At 37.8% G+C, this 23,919-nt stretch overlaps 1 protein-coding gene across 1 annotated transcript in view; it reads right to left on the reverse strand.

Moving 5' to 3' along the window:
* STX18 (syntaxin 18) overlaps positions 1-23,919 on the reverse strand; it is a 111,471-nt gene that overhangs the window by 72,950 nt on the left and 14,602 nt on the right. The gene's annotated exons all lie outside the window — the stretch shown is intronic.

The raw sequence follows: 23,919 nt of genomic DNA on the forward strand, positions 1-23,919 counted from the left end.
TGGCTGTACATTTCATTGCTTAAATTTACCATAATTTGACTATTTCTCTACTGTTGGACAACTAAGTTGTTTCTTCTGATTTTCTACAAGGATAAATTATGCTGTAATGAACATCTTTTTGCTAAAACATACTGGAGTATTTTTGTATACTAAATTTTTACCTGATTTTGTAATTCCTTAAGATAAAGTCTTAAAAGAGGAATTACATGCTAAAAAGTTACAAACATTTTAAAATCTTGACATACATTGCCAAACGGTTCCCCAGACAGAAAAGGACCTATTTGCGTCGTACGGCACCCCAGTCCCAGCAAACGGCAGCTGTCCATGTGCAGTGCTGCCCAGACTCCCCTCCCTTTTTATCTGCCTGCTCAGAGTGACTGCTTTTTAAAACAGTAAACATCACAATTATCCTAATACCACTAAATCCAATTCCTTCTGCCTCAAGTTAGTGATCATTTTCTATATACAGGGCAAAATAAGACTTTAGTTTCCTCATCTAGAAAATGAGGAGAGTCAGGCTAAATGAACTGTAAGGCTCTTGTGAGCTCGGACATTCTACAATTCTTATCTGTCCTCGTGCAGACACCATGTGTGTAGGTTCACAAGACACTGACAGAAGAATAAAACGTAACTTAAAGCTCCTCCCCTGTTTCTCAATCTTGTTTCCCTTAGAGCAAATCATGAACAGTAACTCTGCAAATTGGAAATACTTAAATACAATTGCCATACTGTTTTATAAAAAGAAAGATAACATTCACTTCTGGTATTTAAATACATAACCTAGTTTTTGATTTTCAATTCAGGCTCCATAAAACTAGATGCAACAGCTGGAAATTCTGATTCAAAATTATGACTTCACAGAAAACCAGATGCTATATCAAAGATAAAGTTTCCTGGAGAAGTATAGCACTTTAAGAGGCAATTGAAAATCTGTGTTAGATTTTCTGCAGAAAAACAGAAACCTCCAGGATACTAAGCATTAAGAATCTGCACATTAACAGAAAGTTGAAGCTGCCAATCTGCAGTGCATATTTCTCAACAGCCATATAACCTGTTGACCTGATGCATGCACACAGACCTATAGGTGTGATATGCCGAAAAGTACCCATCAGATACCTCAAAACCACTGTAGGCAAAAAGGGAACAAATGACAACTAATTTTTTAATCTTTGAAAAGTACATTAGGATAAAAAATACCAAAAAACTATTTCAGTGGAGAATTCAAGCAGAGCCTTGTTACTTGAAAAAACAGTATAAGTTACCTAAAACAATGTAATTGGGAAAACAGAGAAAAAGGATTTAGAGAAAGTGGCATTATTATTAAGTTAGCAAGACAGCTACTGAGTCAAAAACTCTACTTGTAGAAGAACATTTTATTCTTGAAAATTAAAAATGAACTTCATAGCGTACAACACTACTCAGGAACAAAAACATTTCCCCTTTTATATCTTTTCAAAGAAAACTGAAAAGGTTAATAGATTTTGAGTCAAATTTTACAAAAAAATTTTACATAAAAGTTTTTTTCCTAGATTAGTGAAAAAATTTATGTTGTGAATTCTTACTAGATGTCTTGGGTTGAGGAAATTGTGGCTGGGAAAACAAAACAAAACGAAACAAAACAAAACACAAAACCACACCACAGCTCTTTGCCCTCACGTGTCCTGAAGCAGGAGTCCACACAAGGAGGGACAGGTGTCTGGAAGCACAGGATGACCTGCTGTAGTGTACCTCGCATACACAATTTTAAGGAAGTAGATTTCCAGATCCTCAACATCTATGTGTACTTTTTTCTGAAGCGGATCTGCCTGAGAAACTGTTGTGATATCCCGCTGCCTCTGCCTTCCCACCAGCCCTTCGCAAGCTCCCTCTACCACTCCAGAAAAGAAGGGCATGACTGGGATTGCACTGGCTCTATAGATCAGTCTGGGACAAACGGATGTCTGAACAATACCGAGTCTTCCAATCACAAATATGGTACATCTCCCCATTTATTTAGGTCTTCTGTAGTTTCTTTCATCAGTGTTTTATTATTTTCATCACACAAATCTTGCACATATTTTGTAAAGTGAGTATTAAGTATTTTATGGTATGTGGTGCTACTTGAAAAAAAAAAAAAAAAAGAAAGACATAGCTCTCACCAGAACTGCATCCTCCTATGGTGCACTGTCCTGGACATGAAAACCTCTAACAAACGGACACTCAGAAACCTTGGAAAGACTCTAATGACTAGACAACAAACCCTTCCACAAGACGAAGGAGTTTCCAATTTTTTCCACTCAACAAAATGAACGGAAGATCTAACCGAATTGTCTTCTGACAGATCATTTAAAAAATTTTTGATAATAGTTTTGGCATGTACTCAGAGGAAGTTCAGAGAAGAGTGGAGAGGCCGTGCTATAACAAAACTCCTTCCATTCTTGTCCTCTTATGTATGTAAACAAGGTTTCCAAGGTTTCTCAGCTCTAATGTCTAAAGAAATCAAAACTAATTAGAATGTAGTTGATACTGAGCGCTGTCATATTCTAGAAAAAAGTGGCATTCATCCACCTGCACATGATCTAGCTTAAAAAAAAATACTTCTTTAAGAGGCTTTTCAAATAAAATAACATATTTTAAAATTGTGATCCATGTACACTGATAAGAACTGCAAAGGTAACTCAACCCAGAATAATTCAAAAATAATTCAACAGAGGGCAATTAACAGCCTTTTGGTCATCACTGAAAGTATTTTAAAAATTAAATTTCAACTTGCATACCTATTTTTGTTGCATAAAAGTATGAGAAAACAAGCAATAAAAGATTTTCAATAATAACCAGAGATAGGATAATATTATGCAGGGCAAGTAAAACGGAGTTGATACAGAAAAAGAAAGACTATAAAATTTATGACTACAAAAGCAACTTTTTCGGGATTTTTTTCAACAAATGATGGTGAGTATCAAATATAGTATTTAGATTCCATGGGCTATATTTAAAAGAGTGATTAAAAGTTTAACTTTAAAATGTCAACTTTTATAGTATACTGGAAATTACATCCTTTGCAGCTATTTAAACTTATAACGAAAAATTATAGACGTCAGCTTGAAATATATGTAACAGGTTACCTAGTTTTTTCAAAATTCTTTTAAGGGACAAATAAACAAAAATATTTAAAGGTCACTGGTTTACAGTCCAGTAGGGTTAAAAACACTGAACGTACATAATTATAAACAATTAAACAAAGTCCTGTGAAGTTAAAAACAGAGGGATACTATAAGAGCATAAAACAGAGGCGCTCAGCCTAGCCTGGGACGAGGGGCAGAGAGGACTTCTGCCACAAAAGGTTAAGCCTCAGGAGGATAGGGAAGTGCGTCTGTCTTACTCACTCTTACATTTCCAGGGTCTGGAATGAATGAGTAAAGGAGACTCTTGAACGAAGAAATAAATTAGCCTGGCAAAGAGCATGGGACAAAAAATGTTTCAGACAGAGGGAACAGCATGGATAAAGGCTATGAGGCAGAGAACAGGAAATGTTCGAGGAGACAAACTGGATGCCATGCTTTACAATCTGTATTAAGAGTTTTATTTATTTATTTTTTTCTCTTAAGAAGTTATTGGAAGGAAATATTTTAATCAGGGAAGTGACCTAATCAGGTTTACTTTTAATATATTATCTCTCAGGAAAAAAAAAAAAAAACCTGTTGCTAATCAGTAAGAAGGGGGAACTCACTCAATCATCCAACAAGTAATAACTGAATATCTGTTTTATACCAGACACTGTATTAGGCACTGAGGGTACAGGAGTAAACAGACAATGAAACCCTGAGAATTTGTAACCCATCAAGAAATATTTACTTTAAGAGAGTGAAAAGACAAGCAAATTGGGAGATTAAGAGAAAGTACTTGGAAATCACATATCTGACAAAGGACTTGTATTTAGAACACTTAAAGAATTCTCAAACTTAATACTAAGAAAACAACTCAATTTAAAATGGGCAGAAGACTTGTACTGACTCATCACTAAAGAACGCAAACAGGCACGTGAAAGATGTCCCACATTATTAGCCGTTACAGAAATGCAAGTTCACAATGAAATATCACTTCATACCTATTAAAATAGCTAAAATAAAACATACTGACAATACCAAGTGCTGGTGAGGACACGGAGCACCTAGACCTCTCGTACATTGCTGGTGAGAATATAAAATGCACAGCCACGATGGAAAGCAAGTTAGTGGCTTTTTTGTTGTTGTTGTTGTCATTTTTAGTAACAGCCTTATTGAGATATAATTCATATAGCATACAACTCACCATTTAAAGTGTGCAATTCAGTGATTTCGAGTATATCCACAAGCCGTGAAATCAGCATTTCAGTCAGTCTTGGAATATGTTCCTCACCCCAAGATCCCATACCCGTTAGCAGTCAGTCCCCATATCTCCCCAACTCTCCCAGCCCTAGGCAACCAATCTACTTTCTGTCTCTATGGATTTGTCTCTCCTGGATATTTCACATTAGTGGAATCATAGAATATGTGGCCCTTTGTGACTGGCTTCTTTCATTTGGCATGTTTTCAAGGTTTATCCGTGTTGCAGTATCAGTACTTCATTTCTTTTCATTGCCAAATAATATCCATTGTATGGATATATCACATTTTATTTACCCATTCATCAAGCTGATGGACAACTGGATTACTTTCACCTTTTGATCATTATGAATAAGGCTGCTAAGAACATTTCCACAGAGGCAGTCTTTTAGAACATGAAACACACAGTTACCATACGACCTAGCAATCCCACTCCTGGCTGCCCTAGAGAAACGAAAATTTATGCTCACACAAAAACCTGTACACAAATATTTATAGCAGCTCTATTCATAATTGCCACAAACTGGAAACAACCCAAATGTCCTTCAACAAGTGACAGATAACCAAGGTACCTCCATATAATAAAATACTACTCAGCAATAAAGAAGGAAGGAACTTTGATAAACATACATCTTAAATGAATCTCACAGGCATTATACTGACTAAAAGAAGTCAATTCCAAAGGATTACATATTACATGATTTCATTTACATAAAATTCTCCAAAAAACAAAACTATAGCAAGGAAGAGCCAGTCTGTGTGTGTGTGTGTGTGTATGCGTGCACGTACATGCGTGAGGGGGATGGCTACAGAGGGATACATGAGGGAGATTTTGCAGGTGATGAAACTGTTCTGTATCCTGATTGTGAAATGGTTATACCAAAAGAGAATGCATATATGTATATATTTATTATATATACACTTATATATGTGTGTATACATGTATAAATTCTCTTTTGGCATAAATATAATATACATTGGTGTATATACATATAACACATGTATGTATACATATATTAAAATTCATAGAACTGGCAAAAGAAAAGTTAATTTTACTATATGTTAATTTTAAAATAATATTAAAATTAAGGGGAAAAAAAGGTACTAACTAGAAAGATACACCCTGGCTCTCCTAGCACCTTACGCACCAGCCTGGAAAGTATGCGTGTCACACTTCCTGTGCATGTGTCACCCACCAGCCACTGTGCCAGACAGCTGACCACTGAACAAATGACTTTGGCCATCCTAATAGAGATGTAAAAGGTATTTTAAGTCCAAATCTAGGGTGTTTTTTAATTTAAATACTGGCTGGTCTCCTGTGACGGCCCAGGAGAATTATGACTTCTCATTAAATAAATGGATCACGGCTCACACTTCCTCTAGAGCAAAAGATGCAGAAATGCCCAGGTGAAAAGCACCTACTTCTAGGACTTCAGCTTGGGGCTCATCTCCCAAACCACGGTCATTGTTTTTGTATTTTGTCTGGTCACAGTGTCTTAATAGATCGTCATGTGGGCCTCTCCACTCCCCACTTTAGCAGCTCTGGAAGAAAACAGGCTGTCTCTCGATTGCCCCTTCTTGTCTCTCATCTGTGCTATGTGGCCTACGTCTCACTTTAGATCATTCCAAATAGAACCTCCAAATCTGGTGAAAAGCCAGGGGGGGTTTGGTATTGCACTCAGAAACAGAAAGAAACATCATTTTAATTATTTAATTATACAGATGAAATTTATTATTTTGTAGCAAAGACTAAGCCCAACACTTCTGGAGACGAGAGGTAACAGACCCCCAAATACTAAAATCAGTAAGAAGGAGATGGTTTGTAACAAAAACTAAATTAAACTTGGGAGTCAAAAGACCCCACTTTGAATGATCCTGGCTCTGCTTACAACTAGCCGGATTCTTGACAAATAATAAATATAACAAATGTTAAAAATAATATGTATAATAATAAACAGTAAGTCTGTTAATAAAGTATGATTAGATGGTGATAAGTGTTACGGGAAAAAAAGGAAAAGCAGAGTAAGGGAGGGGAAATCTAGGTAGAATGTGGGGAGGAGGTGAATTATAATTTTAAATAGAATGGTCAGGATGGCCTCACTGAGAAGATGACATAAAAGGATATGTTTGAAGGAGGTGAGGTAAGAGTTATCTTGACAGTATCTGGGGAAAGCATTCCAAGTAGGGAACAAGCACAAAGGCCCTAAGACAGGAGCAGACCTAGCATGTGTGATAAACAGCAAGGAGACCAAGTTTCTACAGAACCTCCGAGCATAGAGGTCAGGTAGGTAGGCCGGTGGAGAGTTTGAAAGAGAAGTCTGAGCTGCAAATAGGAATTAGGAGTTACTGGAATTCAAACAGAGCTGTGGGACTGGATAAGATCACTATTCATCATTCTTTGAACAAACATACAATGAGTGCCAATGTGTCAACTGTGTGCCAAGGAGAGTGGTGGTGGGGAGGGACGGAGGGACAGAGAGAGAGAGAGAGAAGAAGGAGGGGGGAGGGAAGGAAGGAGGGAGGGAGAGAGAAAGAAACTCAGCCTCACAAAATGCTCCGTAGTTCAACTGTAATTTAACCACAACAATGGTGGAGGCCAGTGGGAATGAAACTGAGAGAGAATTCCCAGTCATGGTTTTTAAAAAACATTAGGCAAAGAAAGTTACCAAAAAAAAAAAAAAAAAAAAGATTTAATGTAAAATGTAGGAAATATTAAATCTGATTCTTAATCTAGGAGATTAACTGCAGGACCACGCTCAACATCTCAAATTCTCATTGTCATCACTAACATTCTTTTCTATCAATTTTTCATTGAGAAACTCATGTGTATGAATCTGAGGATGAATCAGAGGAACCGTGCTTTCTGATGGTTTCAGATAGGAATTCTGTTCGCCCAGCCCATGTTAACACAGATGCTGGCAGTTCCTTGTGCCAGCAATGCTTGGTCAAAGCCATTATAAGACAGTGTTTTGTTCTACATAGTTATTCCTAAAAATGGTATTTCATCTCTTATGTATGAGCTGAATGTAAATCTTGAAAGAACTCTTAGGGAGGACAGCATAATTTTGATGCAATCCTAGTAGCAATTTATGAATAGGTTTTACTTCAAAAGTTTTCAAGATTAGAACATATGCTGCCTAGGTACCCAAGACAGGCTATAAGTGTCCACTTGAACCCGTGTGGCAGGTGCCTTTAAACCTGAGTGACAGGATATCCGTACATTACATCAGCTATGTACCGAAAAATCTTAAATCTGGGACTGAAATGCGTACCAATAACCAAACACAACTAGCTCATGTATACACCTAGATTAGTTAAGGTTCTCTTGAACAGAAACTATCTAACTAGTGCTCAAAAAAAAAGGGTGGGGAGGGTATTGAATGGACACTAAGATCATCCAACGTATTTGAAAGGGGTTAAAATTCAGTGTTAGCAACCTAAGCCCTACTGACGTTTTGAGTCAGGTAACTCTTTGTTGTGGGGAATTACTTTGGGAGCCAGAGCTGCCCTGCACAGAGTAGGAGGTTTAGCAGCTTCCCTGGCCTCTGCCCTCTAGATGCCGGTAGCAGCGCCCTAGCAGTGAAGACCAAACAACGTCTCCAGACATCACCAAATATCCCCTGGAGGCAAAACTGCTCCCGGCTGAAACCCACTGGTTTAATGTCAAACATGGAAGGGCCAAGATTCAGCTGGACCTCTGAAACAATTGGAAGTGGGTATTTAAAACTCTCCTGTGAGTTTAGCTAAAGGTTTATCACTTTGATTTATCTTTTCAAAAAAGCGGCTCATAGTTTCACTGATCTTTTTCTATTGTTTGTTTGTCTGTTTTGGTCTCTGTTTCATTTATTGCCACTCTGAACTTTATTACTTCCTTTCTTCTACTGACTTGACACTTGCTTTGTTCTTCTTTTTCTAGTTCCTTTAGGAGTCAAGTTAGGTGGTTTATTCGAGACTTTTCTTGTTTCCTGAAGTAGGCCTGTATTGTTATCAAGTTCTCTCTTAGAACTACTTTTGCTGCATCCCACAAATTTATTTTGATTGAAGTATATAGTTGATTCACAATGTTATGTTAGTTTCTGGTGCACAGCATAGTGATTCAGACACAGATATAGATATATAGATATATATTCTTTTTCATTATCGGTTATTACAAGCTACTGTATATAGTTCCCTGTGCTAACAGTAGGACCTTGTTGTTTATCTATTTTAAATATAGTTGTTAGCATTGCAAATCCCAAACTCCTAATTTATCCCTACCCCCTCTTTCCCCTTTGGTAACCATAAGTTTGTTTTCTGTGTCTGTGAATCTGCTTCTGGTTTGTAAATATGTACATCTGTGTCATTTTTTTAGATTCCACACATAAGTGACACCATATGATATGTCTTTCTCTGTCTGACTTACTTCACTTAATATGATAATCTCTAGATCCAACCATGTTGCTGCAAATGGCATTATTTCACTCTTTTTTATGGCTGAGTAGTATTCCATTGTGTGTATATATATACACACACATACATATAAGGAATATTACTCAGCCACAAAAAGGAGTGAAATAATGCCATTTGCAGCAACATGGTTGGATCTAGAGATTATCACGTTAAGTGAAGTAAGTCAGACAAAGAAAAACAAATACTACATGTTTTCACTTATATGTGGAATCTAAAAAACAAAACAAACAAATACAGCAAAACAGAAATAGACTCACAGATACATAGAACAAACTAGTAGTTGCCAGAGGGGAGAAAGGTCGGGGGAGGGGTGAAATAGGTGAAGGGGATTAAGAGGTACAATCTATCAGTTATAAAATAAATAAGTCACGGGGATGTAATGCATAACAGAGGAGTCTAGCCAATAATGTAAAAACTTTGCATGGTGTGTAACGTATAAAAATATCAAGTCACTATGTTGTATACCTGAACTAATATTGTAAGTAAACTATCCTTCAATTAAAAATAAAATTTTTAATTAAAAAAAAATCCCTCTAGAGCTTCCTTGAGTTCTGATTCCTTTTTCCTCTGCATTTTAGCTTTAATTTTCTCAGTGCAGCTCAGCAGTGGGAACATGGCCACCAAGAGCTCTTTTTATTTGTTAAAATCCAGGCCTCTGGACAAAGAATGACTCTTCTCAAATTCCAATTTTTAAAAAATCTTAGGGAAGGATTCTTATTGTCCTGATTTGAGTCTGATACCTGTCTTTGAAGTCAGAGGCGGTGTCAGTTCCCAAAAGGAGAAAGGAGCTGTTGTTGACAGAAGGTGGTCTGCGACTGAAAAACAGGCATCCACCACAACCATTGAATACTGAATAATAAGCTACATACAGCAAATAGTCAGGAAATCAATATTCCTTCATAATATTGAACTGGATTTGCTTTTCTACATTTGAGGCACATTTGTGAGTTAGGTATTCTAGGAAGCACCTGAGTCCACTGGGAGACCATTATGGTTTTTAGGTAAGTGGGGAGGCAGAGGACATGTTACCTATGCATGGCTGTTTTGTCACTGATGTATTTTAAAGTGAATTTCTAGATGACACATTTAAGTAATTCACAAATGAAGTTTTGGAATATTACTATTACTATAATATTACTGCCCACAGTCAGACATGACAAAGGACTGACAGTTGGTATGCTTTGTGGGCTCCCAGCAAAATATACTTTTAACATGTGACTCTGCCTAAGTCAACGGAAGACCATAATTGAACAACCATTGCCCAATTTGTGGGCTAACAGAAAACCAAATGTTTGCTTTGAAACTTTCCAACTGGGTTCAAGAATAAAATCCAGGAATATGATAATATACACATCAAACAGACATGAACAAATTCAATTCAAAATTTAACGAAGGAAGCAGTCTAAGTTTAAAAAAAATGTTTCAATTTTCCCAAAAGACTAAGACAGGAAATCTTTCCCTGGTCCTCCCAATAGCAAATCCAAGAAATGATATTCTATGTTAATTGAGAAGCACCTATACCTTGAGAGTAGAGATCAGCAGGAGCCTAGATCCCAAACCCCAGCTTTGCCTTAGGCAGGCCAGAGCCCTCAGGGTTTCCCATCCACCTGTGACCCCCACAGAGCTGGCTCAAACACTTGATTATAACTCTGTCCCAGACTAAGGGCCCTTCATAGAGCCAGGAGCCAATCACAAAGGAAGGCCAGAGAGAAAGGCTTGAAGCAGTAAAGTGTGGTGGGCGGTGGTTCAGCCTGCACAGCCATCTCAGTCAGCTTCATGGGAATCAGGACCTCTCTGCTCTGTTCCTGAATCTTACTGTGATAGAATTGGTTTTCGGACTACGTTCGCCAGCAACACACAGGAATAGTAATATATTCAAAGTCCACCAGTAGATTACTTAAATGTGGCACCTTGTAAATCTCCAAAATCCCAATGTTAGCAAAAAAAATCACATTTCTATATTTTAAATAGACACTCAACAAAAAAAATAACCAACAAGATTCTTAATAGTTTGATGGGAAAAAGTACCCCAGGACCCCCACGTCTTCACTGCAGAGCCAGAGGTCTGGGATGGCTCTTTGCTGATGTAGTAGTAACATGCTAATTGGCTGTGATTAGACAACCATAAACTTCTATCTTTTCCTATAAAAGACTGATGTTCAATCATTGCTTTTATAAATGACATGATTTTTTTTTCATTTCAACCTGAGGACAGGTGTGTGATAAAGACACTGAGGACCTGGGAGAAAACCATGCAAATACGTAAGTCAATACTGGAGGGAGAACTGTGAGAGTCCAGCTTCCACTGAGGGAGAGAATCCAGTCTAAAGGAGACATGATGATCAGCCCTCACACTTCAAAATCCATGAGGCCAGGACTTGTATGTTATGACGTCACTGTATCAAAAGCAGCACTCTGAAAGTGTTCAATAACTGTTTTTTGAGTGGTCATTTCTGCAAGGCTACTCTGTAAAATCAGGGAGACTTGTAGATATACAAATCAAAGAAATGTTTCTCAATCTTTTCACTACAGATGGGGAAAGTAGTTGCATAACTATTACCACAAGTTAAGCAATCAATTTGTTCAGCACAGCAACAGACAGTGCAGCTTCAATGGAAAACAGAGACATTGTGAACAAAATTCATTCTATCACTGTTCTCATTTGAAAACATTTCAGGTGATAAATGAAAATAAAGTTATTTCTCTCAGTTATTTGGTTATGGCAAAAAGAGAGAGCGTCGATGTTATTTGGATGTGCTTTTCATTACCTTTTAAAGATCTCTCATTCTTGTCTTTCACTGCTAAGGACCCTGAAGGGATGCTCTACTTCGTCCTGATTTTTTTTAAGACATCTATTTATCTCATCTTAAGCACCTCCGACCTGGCTTCTCAACTAACTCGTCAATGAAAACTATTCTCTACATGATAAGCAATTCACATGGTCAAACCTCTGGTTGTTTCTGTGCTGCATGTTACTTAGCCAATTATTTAATCAGAATTATCTCCTCCTCGGGATTCAGGATATTCTGAGCTGTATCCTTTACTCTCTGAGGGCACGTCTAAGAAACTGTCCTTAGCTCCTCACTAAAGGGGCATCTGGTAGCACCATGCTCCTCTAAACTTGACCTGTGGAATATACAGACATCATATACATCCACAAGGCAGATTGCACAGGCAGTGCTGCACATGTTTTGCTGAGTGAACGTTCTTCTGTACTCAATGTTCAGTAGTCACCTCCTCCACGAAGCAGTCTTGTGCTGACCTCACACAGCTTTAGCCACCCATATTACTGCAACAACTCCTTAGTGTTTTTATTGTTATATATTATCAGGGATGTTTATATTTATTTATGAATGCCTATCTTTATGGTTAAGTGGCCCTATGCAGTCTATTTAATAAAAGCTAATATTTGTTGAGCATTACTATGAGCCAGACACTACTCTAAGTATATCTATATTAACAACCCTATGAGGCAGGTACTATAATAATCCCCATTTCACAGATGAGAAAACTGATGCACAGAGGTAAAGTAACTTGCCTGGGTCACATAGCCAGAAAGTGCCAGAGCTGGGGCTTGAAACCTGGCAGACTGGATTCTAGCCTCTCTTGTCTTAACCACCACACTGTACTGTCTTTACATTAGCCCAATATTTTAGATATTCTCTATATTCGTTAATTTATCTTTGATTGCATTTCTTTTCTTTCACTTGACTCACTATATTCATTCAACATACATTTTTTTTGCGTTTCTACCATGACCACACACTGTGGACTGAAAATCGAATATGTTGTTGTCAGTGCCCTCAAGAAGCAAAAGTGTGGAAGACAAACAGTCAACAGCTGCAGTGAGTTCTGTAAATGATGCAACAGACGTAACAATGGGCTGCATCACTGCAACCAATGAACAAACCAATACAATTTTCTGTGTCCAGATTGTATATAAAAATAAAACTTATAAATAAAATGTACCAGAAAGAATATAGGGTTTAGAGTGACAAAACCCTGATCTGAATTTCTGTCCTGTCACTTTGGGGTTTGTGACTCAGTCAAGTCGACTTGGGTTCCCTGAAGTTCATGTCTCTTACTCTTCTTGCTAAAACGCAGAGGCCTTCCTAAAAGGATTGTGAGAATCAAGTGAAAATGACTGGCAAACTGGAATGCTTTAAAGAAATACTAGCTGTTATTCACATACTTGGACCTCATGTGAGTCCCATAACACAGTCCAGAAGGTCTACATCAACAGATCATAAAGCAATGTCCTCAACCATAAAAATATAACTTCTCTAAGGCTGTGTTCAACCAAGTGCAAGTACCAGGCAAGCACAACTACATAAGAGAAGGTGGAGCTAGGAGCAATAATGCTTCTGAGGAGTGGATCACTTTTTAAAAAGATGAGTAACTGGCTGGCTGAGGGGAAAATGGTGGAGGGTATTCAGGGCAGGGCACCAGCATGGCTGGAGTCACTTGGTGAGGGAAGTAAGATTTATATGATGAAATGGCACAAAAAGAAAAGGAAAGAAAGACTAGCCCTGGGTTAAGAGGGGCTTGGATGATCTGGGAAAGAGCAGGGACATGGTGACTAAGCCAGGGAGAACGGGATGAAAGGCAGACAGTGCATTCATCCATCATTCAGTCAACAAGGAGCGAGCCCCTGCCACAAGCCAGGCGTTGTTTCTGATGCTGGGATACAACAGGAGAACATAACACACAACCAGCCTTTGATGTGAAGGAGCTTGCAGTCCAATGGGAGTGGCATTAAACAGGTTAACAAACAAATATAAAAATCCATGCCATGTTAAGTGCCATGAAGGAGGTAGCCTCAGTGACCCAAACATCACATAATGAAAGCAGGAACTAGGAGGGGGTATTGGTCTCTGAAACTGAGTGGAGATAGGAACAAGAACATTTTAAATGGGTTAGAGAAGGGAGTGAATGAGACAGGATCCAAAGGGTCTCTCAAGTTCCTCCTTAGACAAGTCTTTCACCTTCTTTATGAAGATGCTCAGAAGCATGGGGACAGGAGGGAGGTAAAGATATCATACTGTCCTAGTGTTCTTGAGCAAATGTCTCTTGGAAACAATAAGCATAAGGTATTTGCAATTCTCTTTAAGTTTCATTTTCCCCATATAATTCTCAAAGTTCATTCATGCAACCAAATAAAACTACTTCTCCCCCCATGACAAAATCTTGAAAACTTCCCTAGAATGGTTAAGAACTAAATGAACACAACTTAAAAAAAAAAAAGAGTAGTACAGCCTACTGGGGATGGCTGTAAAGTTTCTAGAAAAATTCATGGTCCAATATGCAATGATTACATCCAATAAATACCTCAAAACGCTGGTTTTCAATGCTAAATGGAATGTGAAGGACTTGAATACTAAATAATGGGGGAAAGAGCTTTGCCTATTGCTTAAGCATTCTAAAAACTGTGGTCATCCTTTGTTTGTTTTGTGTTTTAAGGAAAACCTGAATTGCCAAGATTCCTGTATAAAATTTAAATATTTTGAACCGGCTGTGGCGATTCGTGGTTAATTCTCACACAAAGATTCATCAAGTCATAAACTGACTTAAAGAGAAATGGTTTCAAGTGGATTTTGAATACTATACACTGTACTTACAGCGGATATCAGCTTGATGAGCAAATGTAATAAAAATGTGTAAAGAGAAAAACAACTGTAAGATATATTTGATAAAAGAAAGATAGATTTGTTTTAGCAGTTTACACATATTTTAAAAAACATCTTAAGTGTACAAAGCAACTAACAATGACCTTAACTATAGTTTTCTAAGTTTAAGTGGAAAATAAATTATTTTTTCCTAGCACATAAAAAAGAGTTACAGTCAGCAGCAACATTTTAAAGGCTACTTTTAAAAAATACTACTCACGGGCATAATTCCCTCCCCCACTCCATGCAGTCTTTTCTCCAGCACAAATTATTGATTTGCAGACAAAAGTATTCAGAAAACAAACATATGATTACAGCATAAGCTATCAGTGACACAAACACTTTTGTGATGAGAAAAGGCAGTATCTCAAATCTAAAAAGGTAAAACACCAAGTAGCAAAAATGAATCCTTAAGAACTATCAACCCAAACAAAAAATAAAATTAGATATAAATTCAAGTTTTAGACTGTGGTCAATTGAGGTCTAGACAAAACCCTATGTTTGTTCACTGCCTAGTCTCCAGTCTGCTCCAAGTTTGAAAAGGTAATTGAACACAGTCTATAATTACTGGATTAGACACAGATGGGCTCTGTACATTTCAGGGGGAAAAAGCACTGTTTTGATTCATTTTATGATTGCCTGTAAGGTCAGACTTTTCAAAATGTACTTTCATCTGTTAAATGGTTTCTCAAATTCCCTGGGGTATATCTTCAATAACTGTGATGTTTTAAGCAATTTGGGCCTATCAGATCCTGTCTTTGAATGTAACTAGCTGCCCATTTTCTAGTATTATAAATGTGCATGTAGGTTAATTGCTACATCTCTTACATATTTTCTGAAGTTGCAGTTTTGGGGGAAAAAACTGAAAAATTGTGCCCCTTCTCCGACAGGAACCGGTCATATTGATGAAGATTTTCATGCAAGAAAAAAATTTAGCTATTTAATAACAAATGATTCAGTGTCATCTAAAGTCCATGAAAAAATATTTTCTGACTCAGGTGAAAAACAGAAAGAAGGAAATATCAACATTTTGGACAAAAGTTGTAAACAAAGTAAGTTTAGATTCCTTGCAACTGAATAATTTATAAAACATGATAACACATACTTGACTCAAATCCTATGCATTTTTATTTAATAACTGTAAATGACTAGGAAGTATGTTGTCTGTGCAAACACAAAAAATGAAAAATTATTTCCTAATCTAAAAAAATAAAGTCCTGAAACATAGTATTCCATATCACTTACAATAATAATGTCATTATACTGCAACATGTTATAAATTCACAGTGGAAAATAATATCTAACTCGGAGAATTCGGTATTCGGTCCCTTCAGTGTCCTGTCTCTCCTATTTCCAAACATCTCATGTTAAAACAATTTAGTCAGTAGAACTAGACACAAAATTTTTAATTATGAAAATCTGTGGCATAACCAATACCTTTAGTTAAAATGCCACAAAAAGTCTTCTTTGCCTAGTACACATAACCACAGAAAGTAAATTCTCGGACTCAAGAGTTGGTCATACAGGCTCCCAACTCCATCAAAAGAGCCCCGAGAAGAGCTGTAAGGCCAAGGGCGGTTCTGTACCAGCGGCAGCGAGGCTCCAGGCCCGTCAGGACAGGCTTCACCTCCTTCCCACCTTTCACAACGTCATATTAGACTCTGTTTCTTTTTAAATCTCCTTCATTTTCTAGTCCCCAGATTCACTCTGGTTGGCTGTGATCCTGATAGTACAGAAACACCTCAACAGCAAAAAAAAAAAAAAAAAAAAAAAAAAGAAAAAGAAAAAGAAAAAGAAAGTACAGAGTAAGACATAATTCCAGAAAGTTTTGATATTTTAGGAAGCTGGTTTTATGTGTATATATGTGTGTATGTGTTAACACAGGTGGAGAAGGGGAATTTACAGTCACATAATAGAACCTAAGCTGGTATTCTTTATGAAATTACACATGCAAATAGAAGTATTTATACTTAGACAAAGATTTACAGCCATGTTTGAGAAAATTTAGCAACTTTACTGATCCTCTCCACAAGACACATAAATATAATTTACTTATAATCTCCTCCTGTCACAAAACCAAGGAGTTTCTAAATCACACATAATCTGGTGCTTTTTTAAAACACACTAATTTGAATAGAAGAGAAAATTTCGCAAAGACAAATGTTTATATCACTATTTTTATGAATGCAGCTATCATTTCATTTACAAGAGTTCCTGTGAATGTTGTTCCAGCTATAATAATCTCACATGTACTAAGAAGTAGTTTTTAAAATTAAATCTATTATATTTGTTACATCTTTATGCAAAATGAACAGCTGGCTCTATTTTATATTTTACGTATGTATGGACTTTCTTATTAAAATTTCCTAAACAGAAGATATATCTGTACTAAGTGACTAGAAGCTCAGAGTACCACGTAAATGCTGTAGAAAATTATTAACAATTTCCTTCCTTGCTCTCCATAGAGCTCAGACACAAAACCAAGATAATATCGGAATAAGGCATTTGTACACAAAGCCATGACAGAACTTTGGCCTTGTTACCGTGCTGTTTTATGCTTTCTTCGTAAGGCTGTATGTAAACTGAGTGCCACAAGCCAACTGAAATGGTAAAACTGCCGAGGAGGGAAGTTTCCCTAGATGAATTTACTTGTGAATTTAAATATGCGTTTCACAAGACTGGTTACCAAAAACTGTGCCTTACTGTCAACTACAGACACACAACAACTACGTAAGAGAACAAACGTAAGGGTTTTTTTAAAAAGACAGACATGTTATGAATTAATTCCATCATTCCTTCCTTCCCTTATTGCTTCCTCCTTCTCTCTCTTCCTTTCTTCCTTAATTTCATTTCCAAAGTCACAGAAAACACATTTTAAAATATTGCAATGAATTTGATACAAATTATTCTGCATCAACACCCGGTTTCCGCCAACCTCTAGCTCACAACCATCTTTACTCACATACATGAGCACTTATTTCTTAACATTAATGCTTTAAATAGAGCTTAAAATTGTGAAACTAAGTAAAAGAAACAAAAGAAAGTCTGGAAAGATTTCTTCTCAGCCTTTTTCAAAAAAGGCCTTTCCCTTTTTAAACAATTTACATGATGTTTTATGGTCCTTTTAGAAGAGAATTATAGTAAATGGCACTCCAAGTGGGTTGTGTGAACCCACAAACCACTCCTCATAAAAACTGCTATAATTTTCCAGGACAGGGACAATAAAATATCATACATAAGCCAAAGCTAAATCACGGTGTGACCACAGTAACAAACACATTATTTTCACAAAAATTAAGCATGATAAAGCTAACAAAGAAATGGCAAAAAGAAAACTTCTGACAGATTTTTCTCTATCTACTTAGCATTTATACAAGCATTTACAGAATTTTCCTCCATTTCCTAAGCGGCTTGAAACACAGGTGTTAATCTAGTTCCCAAGGTTTTATATGTAGTTTATCTATTTTCAGTAAGAATATAAGTGACTTCAACTGTAGCTCAAAGGACACAAGCCAATCAGCCTACCGAAAATTGCTGACATTTTTATTTTTTATCAAATGTTAAGTTTACAGTTCTAACGGAATTTTCAGGAGATGCATTTCCCATTTCAGACCACTAGGGACTAATGAGTGTCTTCATTCCCAAATGAGTAACTTAAAAGTTCATAGAATTAATGCTGCAAACACTAATGATGCACTCCTTTCTCCCTAATAGAACCAAACTCATTATCTGTGAAACAGATGAGAAGATCCAAGCACTATACAGAGAAAAGGGGACGCTCAAATCAAAGTTTTAAAAGATGAAAGTAATTCAAATAGTAGAATTCTTTCATCATCATCTATGCTGAAAAACTTCCCACTTTCCCTTTCCCCAAGATAGTTATTAAACATTAAAACTGAAAAACAATACGAAGACTGTGCTTTTGTAACTCAGGGGTGGGAGAAACGGCAATACCTCACTGACACAGAAAGTAAAGCCTACCCAATCCGATTCCCTGTAGCTGATCCCAGCAGCTTACCGCTAAGTCAGGCATAATACTGAAATTAGGCTTGGTGAGCCAGGCCAAGATATCTGCGAAAGAATATCATTTACAGAGAGTTATCTTATGATGCAGTAATAATGGTAAAATGAAACGGCATTTTCTACTTAAATCTGTTATTATTAATTCTGGTTAGAGAGAGCTATTTAAAATATTTATAACACTCCTTCACAGCAAAACTGGAATGAAATAATACAAAGCTCTGAAACAAGCTGACCGATAGGAACCTAACAGACATGCTTTACCGCTCTTCAGATTCTTACACTGAAATGGATGGCTTTTTCTAGAATAACAAATTATGTTAAATTTATGTAGCATTTTTGCACATAGCTCAAGGTTCCCAACTCTTTCCAAAAGGGTATCGTTAATCAGCATCACAAATTTCTAGCAGAATATGGCAATGATTCAATTAAATCCGCTAAGACATCAAACACAGAAATTTGCTCTCCTTCCTCCCACGCACAAAATAAATTCATTCTAAAACGGCAGAGGTTGAACACCTGAAATGCATACTCATCAAATCCTTTCATATAAAAATACACTTCTTTAAAAGAAAAAAAAAATCTTTGCTTCCAAATCAAACTCTAGAATATTTAAAAACTATTTACATTATTAGGTATAAAGAACAAATAGTCATGTTAAATATTGTGCTATTAAAAATAAATTCATTATTCTTGAGGTTAAAGTTTTGCATGCTAAAATATGTTTTATCTTTATTCAGACAGTCTAGCGGGTCTTTGTTTGTGTTTATTGGAAGTGCCTTCCAAATACTAGGCCCCAAATCAGAGCTCCCCAAATGGAATCTGCAGAGAAAAAACACCGATTCCAAAAAGAAGACTGTGCAAACAATACATAGTTCCAAGATAAATAAATCTACCCAAACCAACTAAACTGTTCTTCCAGGTTAATCAGACTCCTGCCTAGTGAAATACATCTTTCAGGAAACTTAAGATGTCCACATATCAGACTTACAATTCAAATGATCTTCAGAATTAAAAAATTTCACCAGCCCAAACACAATGAACAACTTATCTAGTCTTGTGATTAGATATGAAGAATCTTTGAAGATGCAAAATGTCTTCACCTCATTCTACAAAATCTGACCTGACTCCTCCTCTACTTACCAGAGTCCACCCACCCACCTAGCCCACTCCTCCCAGCCCACCCCACCCCTTCCACTGCCCTTACTGGACTCTATGTTATTTGCCGAATATGGCAAAATTCTTCTAAGCAAAAAGAAGAATTTACTGAATCTCTTTTTGCTCCATGGTGTGGCTTCCTTTAGGTCCCCTCACTGACAATTCTTTGGCCCCAAAGCGTGGGGGTACAGGCCGATCTTCGTGGCTGGCTCTACGGACGTATCATGAAGCCTTTACAAATGACCACACAAACACATTACCACAATGGAGGTCAACTCGTGCACTCAAATGCCAATGTGAAACTTACACAGAAGTAAACTACAGACATAAATCTAAAAGGGTAGAATTCCACTCTGTGATCCTAAAATTATTTCAAGGAATCAATCTTCAAGAATCCATCACGAAATCAGAAGAGCCCAGTTAAGCTTTAAGAAGGAAAGAAAATGAAAGGCTTTAGAAGAGGCAGCAAAGGTTTCACCAATCATTATATCATTGCGAGGGCTCAAACTACAGATGAAGTTAGAATACAGAAGATTGTAGAAAGGGCATTTAAAATTATTAACTGATCAAAAATTTGTAGTTGTCATTAAAAAAAAAATACAACATAGCAATTCAGTTCAGAAAGAAGAATATCCCCAGGAACATACACATCTGTTTAATATTACAAGCCAACTGTCAACATCCTAAGTGAAGTTTTAATTTAATATTTTTTCTTTCTTGATGTTTTACCTTTAATCAATGCCTCATGAGAGTATCAGCTTTCTATAAGAAACTGTTAAATATAAAGAAATGTTATTGTAGCATGTTTATAAAATCATAGTTCGAGAACTTTTTATTTTTCCAAAGCCTGACCACAACTTAATTATCTGCAGGACATTCCAGGCTCACAATTGCAAGCTCCAGTTCCCAAGCAATTTTAAACAATATCTACTGTACAGGACAGAGGGTACACAACAGACCGCAACATGGTTATATTTCCAAAAGTCAGCATTAGGCCCTTTAGACATGGTTTTTATTTTCATTAAGCAATATTTGTTTCCTCACTAATCATTAAATGGTTTTCATCACTATCGCCTGTTTTCCTTTCACATGTCACTTGTTAGCATCAGTGTTTGTGTTCATAATAAATAAAAAAGTGACCCACCCCGTTATTTAAAAATGAACGCACACAGTGTCTGGTTCAACAAGTGTCAGAGATTCTACAACAGACTCACACCCTGAATACTGTTCAGTTTTAACCTAGACGCTAAGAGACTTTAATGGAGTGACAGACTCTGCACAACACTCCTTCGAATCAGATTTAAGTTTCATGCCTGCTTATGTTATTGTGGGCACATAGATCTAATCAGCGGTTCGAGACATTTACTTGGGAAAATCCAAAAGGACGAAGAAAAGACAGCAAGTTCATATTCCTGACCATAATGGAGAGGAGTTGAAAATATTGCCAATTCCTACAGATGGATGAGAAAAGTAGCCTGATTAAAAGTAACATGCCAGAAACTGACCAAAATGCGGGGGAGCAACTAACAGAGTATTCCAGAACTTTAGGAATGATTCTGGGGAAGAGTATCTAAAAACAAAAAGAGAGAGAGAGAGAGAGAGGGAAGAGAAAGCTGTATGCCACGAGGTTATTAGGAACAATTTAAAAATATGTGAAGTGTGGAAGAAACAAAAGTACATCAGAGGTAAAATGAATAGCCAGTAGAAAAAATAATCCAATTAAATACCCTAGAAAACCTTCAAGAAGTCAGATACTTGCACTGTTACACTGGAACCACCAGAGTTTTCAGAAGAGTAAATTATTTAAGTCCAAATAAACAAATTTTAGATTTCAGATTAACTGGCCAGCAGGTATGTAAACTCAGAGAGACAGACAGATGCACAAAGGCAGGGCACATGTGTTTATTGGTTTCCATGTTTATTTACCAAACACTTCATAAACTTTCCTACGTGCCAAGCACTTTCCAGGTGCTTTACTAATCTTGTCCTCCAAAGTTACATACTACTTTATTCCCATCACATAGATCGGGAAATGCAGTGGAGTAATGTGCCCACAAGTCACACACCAGGAGGCAGTAGCGCCTAGAGTCCTTGCTCTTAACCACCATGCCACCAACCATCCCAGGTGACACTGCCTTTATCAAGGTAAGAAGAGGTCTAGTATTTGGAGGGACCCATATGCCTACCTTCTCTGCAGCCTCCTTCTCTGACTCCTTCTCCTCTATCAGTCTCTCAAATGTTGCCATTCCCCACTTTGAGGGCCTCTTTTCTTCTCATTTGAAATTCCTCTCGGGTAACCTCACTCTCTCCTCAAGGTTTCAACCTCCACCTATACTCTGATGTCTCCCAGTCTACGTCTCTGGGCTCAGAAACCTTCCCTGAGGTCCATTTCCATATTTACTGCTGCCTGATAAACATGTTCCCTTGGGCGTGTGTTCAGCAGGCACCTCAAATAACCACAAAACTGAACTCATCCAGGCACCCACAACTGAAATCTCGAAGTCATCTAGAACCACTGATTTTCATCTCCTGTATCTAACGGGTCCTAAATCCTAATAATCTCTCTGAAAACTGTCCTCTGTCCCTATACTCACTGGCTTAGTTCAGGCCTTCACTGGGGCTTGTTTGGACCTGATTGCTGCAACAGTCAATGGCTCCCCCTCCTTGTTGCTAGTCCTCACCTCCACTACCAATCTACCAATGGCTGGCAGAATGATCTTTCTAAAATCCATACCTGATCCTGCCAGTCCCCCACTGAAAACGTTTCATGGGTCACCATGGCCTTCAGGACAATGCCCTTCTTTCCCCATGCTAGGGAAATCTCATTTACCCGTCAAGGCTTAGCTCAAAACGCACCTCTCCTGTGAAGCCCTCCCCGCTTCAAGCCCCCCCCCCCAACTGGGTTCTTCACTTCTACCTCCGTGTCCACATATACTCTGAGAGCAGCACTTATCAAAACATGCTTTAATTATCTGCCTGTTGGTCTGTCTTTTCACTGGACTATGCGTTTCTCCTAGTCAGGGATTGCCTCGCTCACGTTTGTACACCCAATACCTAGCTGCATGCCTGGCACACTGGATGTTCAATAAAGAGTGAGGGAGTTAAGACTTCACTCTCAGAGACACCTCCAGTTCAAAGCAGCATTAATAATCTGCCTAAGGCAGAGTGGAGAAGCACGACTCGGAGCGCAGTGGACACCCACATCCAGTGCCCTCCTCCAGGGAGCAGCTCCCCACATTTCCTTTGGAAATCACTCCTCCTCTATTCTCAGCGATGTGTCCTGGGTGCAGGTGACACTGCCCCAGCTGCAGAGCGGGGTCCTCAGCCGGCCAAGCTATGTAGTACCTCCTTTCCCTCTGGACACGGGCTGAAGGATAGGCACCTGACTCATTCCAAGATTCTGGGGGTGCTCCGAGGAAAGGGCGTCTCTCCTACTCAGGATGGGGCAGAATGGCAAGCAAGGGCTGCAGGTGCTGCAGCTCGAGAGCTACCGCAAAGCAAGAGCTCAGCGGTGCCTTTCGGGAGATGCTAATCCCACAAAGGCAGAACAGAGGGAGTGAGAAGAAAGGCCTTTGCTAACAGTTTTGTCCCCCTGGGTCCAGCCATGCCAGAGGTCAAGTCGTATCACTAGACTTCTCAGTGATATAAATCAATAAATTCCCTTAGACATTTTAAGCTAATTTGCATTGGGTTCTCTGTAACTTGTAATCTTAAGACTCCTGATACAGCAAGTTAGTGTCTGTGGGAAGAAAATCAAGTTACGCATTTGAAGAAGTGCACAGGAAAAGGAAACAAAACAAGGAGAGAGCAGAGTAGACCACAAGTTAAATCTGATAGGCAACGGGGAAAAATGTCAACAGGATATTCCAAGACACAAATAAGAGGAGGTTCAAGATGCCTTCCTCTCCAGACAGCATGAACCAGGCCCTCACAGGGCCCTCCTATGGTACCTTCATGAGAAGAATAAAGCCTTATAAAGAGCTAGAAAAAGAAATAAAAAAATAACAAATGCTTCTTTCTGCAAAGGCCTTTATGAGAAAAAGAAAAGGCTTTGAGATAATTTAATCTGGAGAAAGCAAGTCCTAGAGGCAATTTAACTTGTTGAAGGGTTATTTATAAGGAGGTGACTAAACAGCTGTTCTCCAATTTCACAGGGAAAAGAATTAAAGGAAACTGATTTACATTTCAGTACGAGGCTGAAGGCAGGCAGAAGGGAGAAGTGCTTGAGGGAGAACTGTTAATGGTGAAAAAAGCTAAATGAAAAACTGGATTTTTATGGCATT

This window comes from Camelus dromedarius, chromosome 1, assembly GCF_036321535.1.
Source record: "Camelus dromedarius isolate mCamDro1 chromosome 1, mCamDro1.pat, whole genome shotgun sequence".
Classification (NCBI taxonomy): domain Eukaryota; kingdom Metazoa; phylum Chordata; class Mammalia; order Artiodactyla; family Camelidae; genus Camelus; species Camelus dromedarius.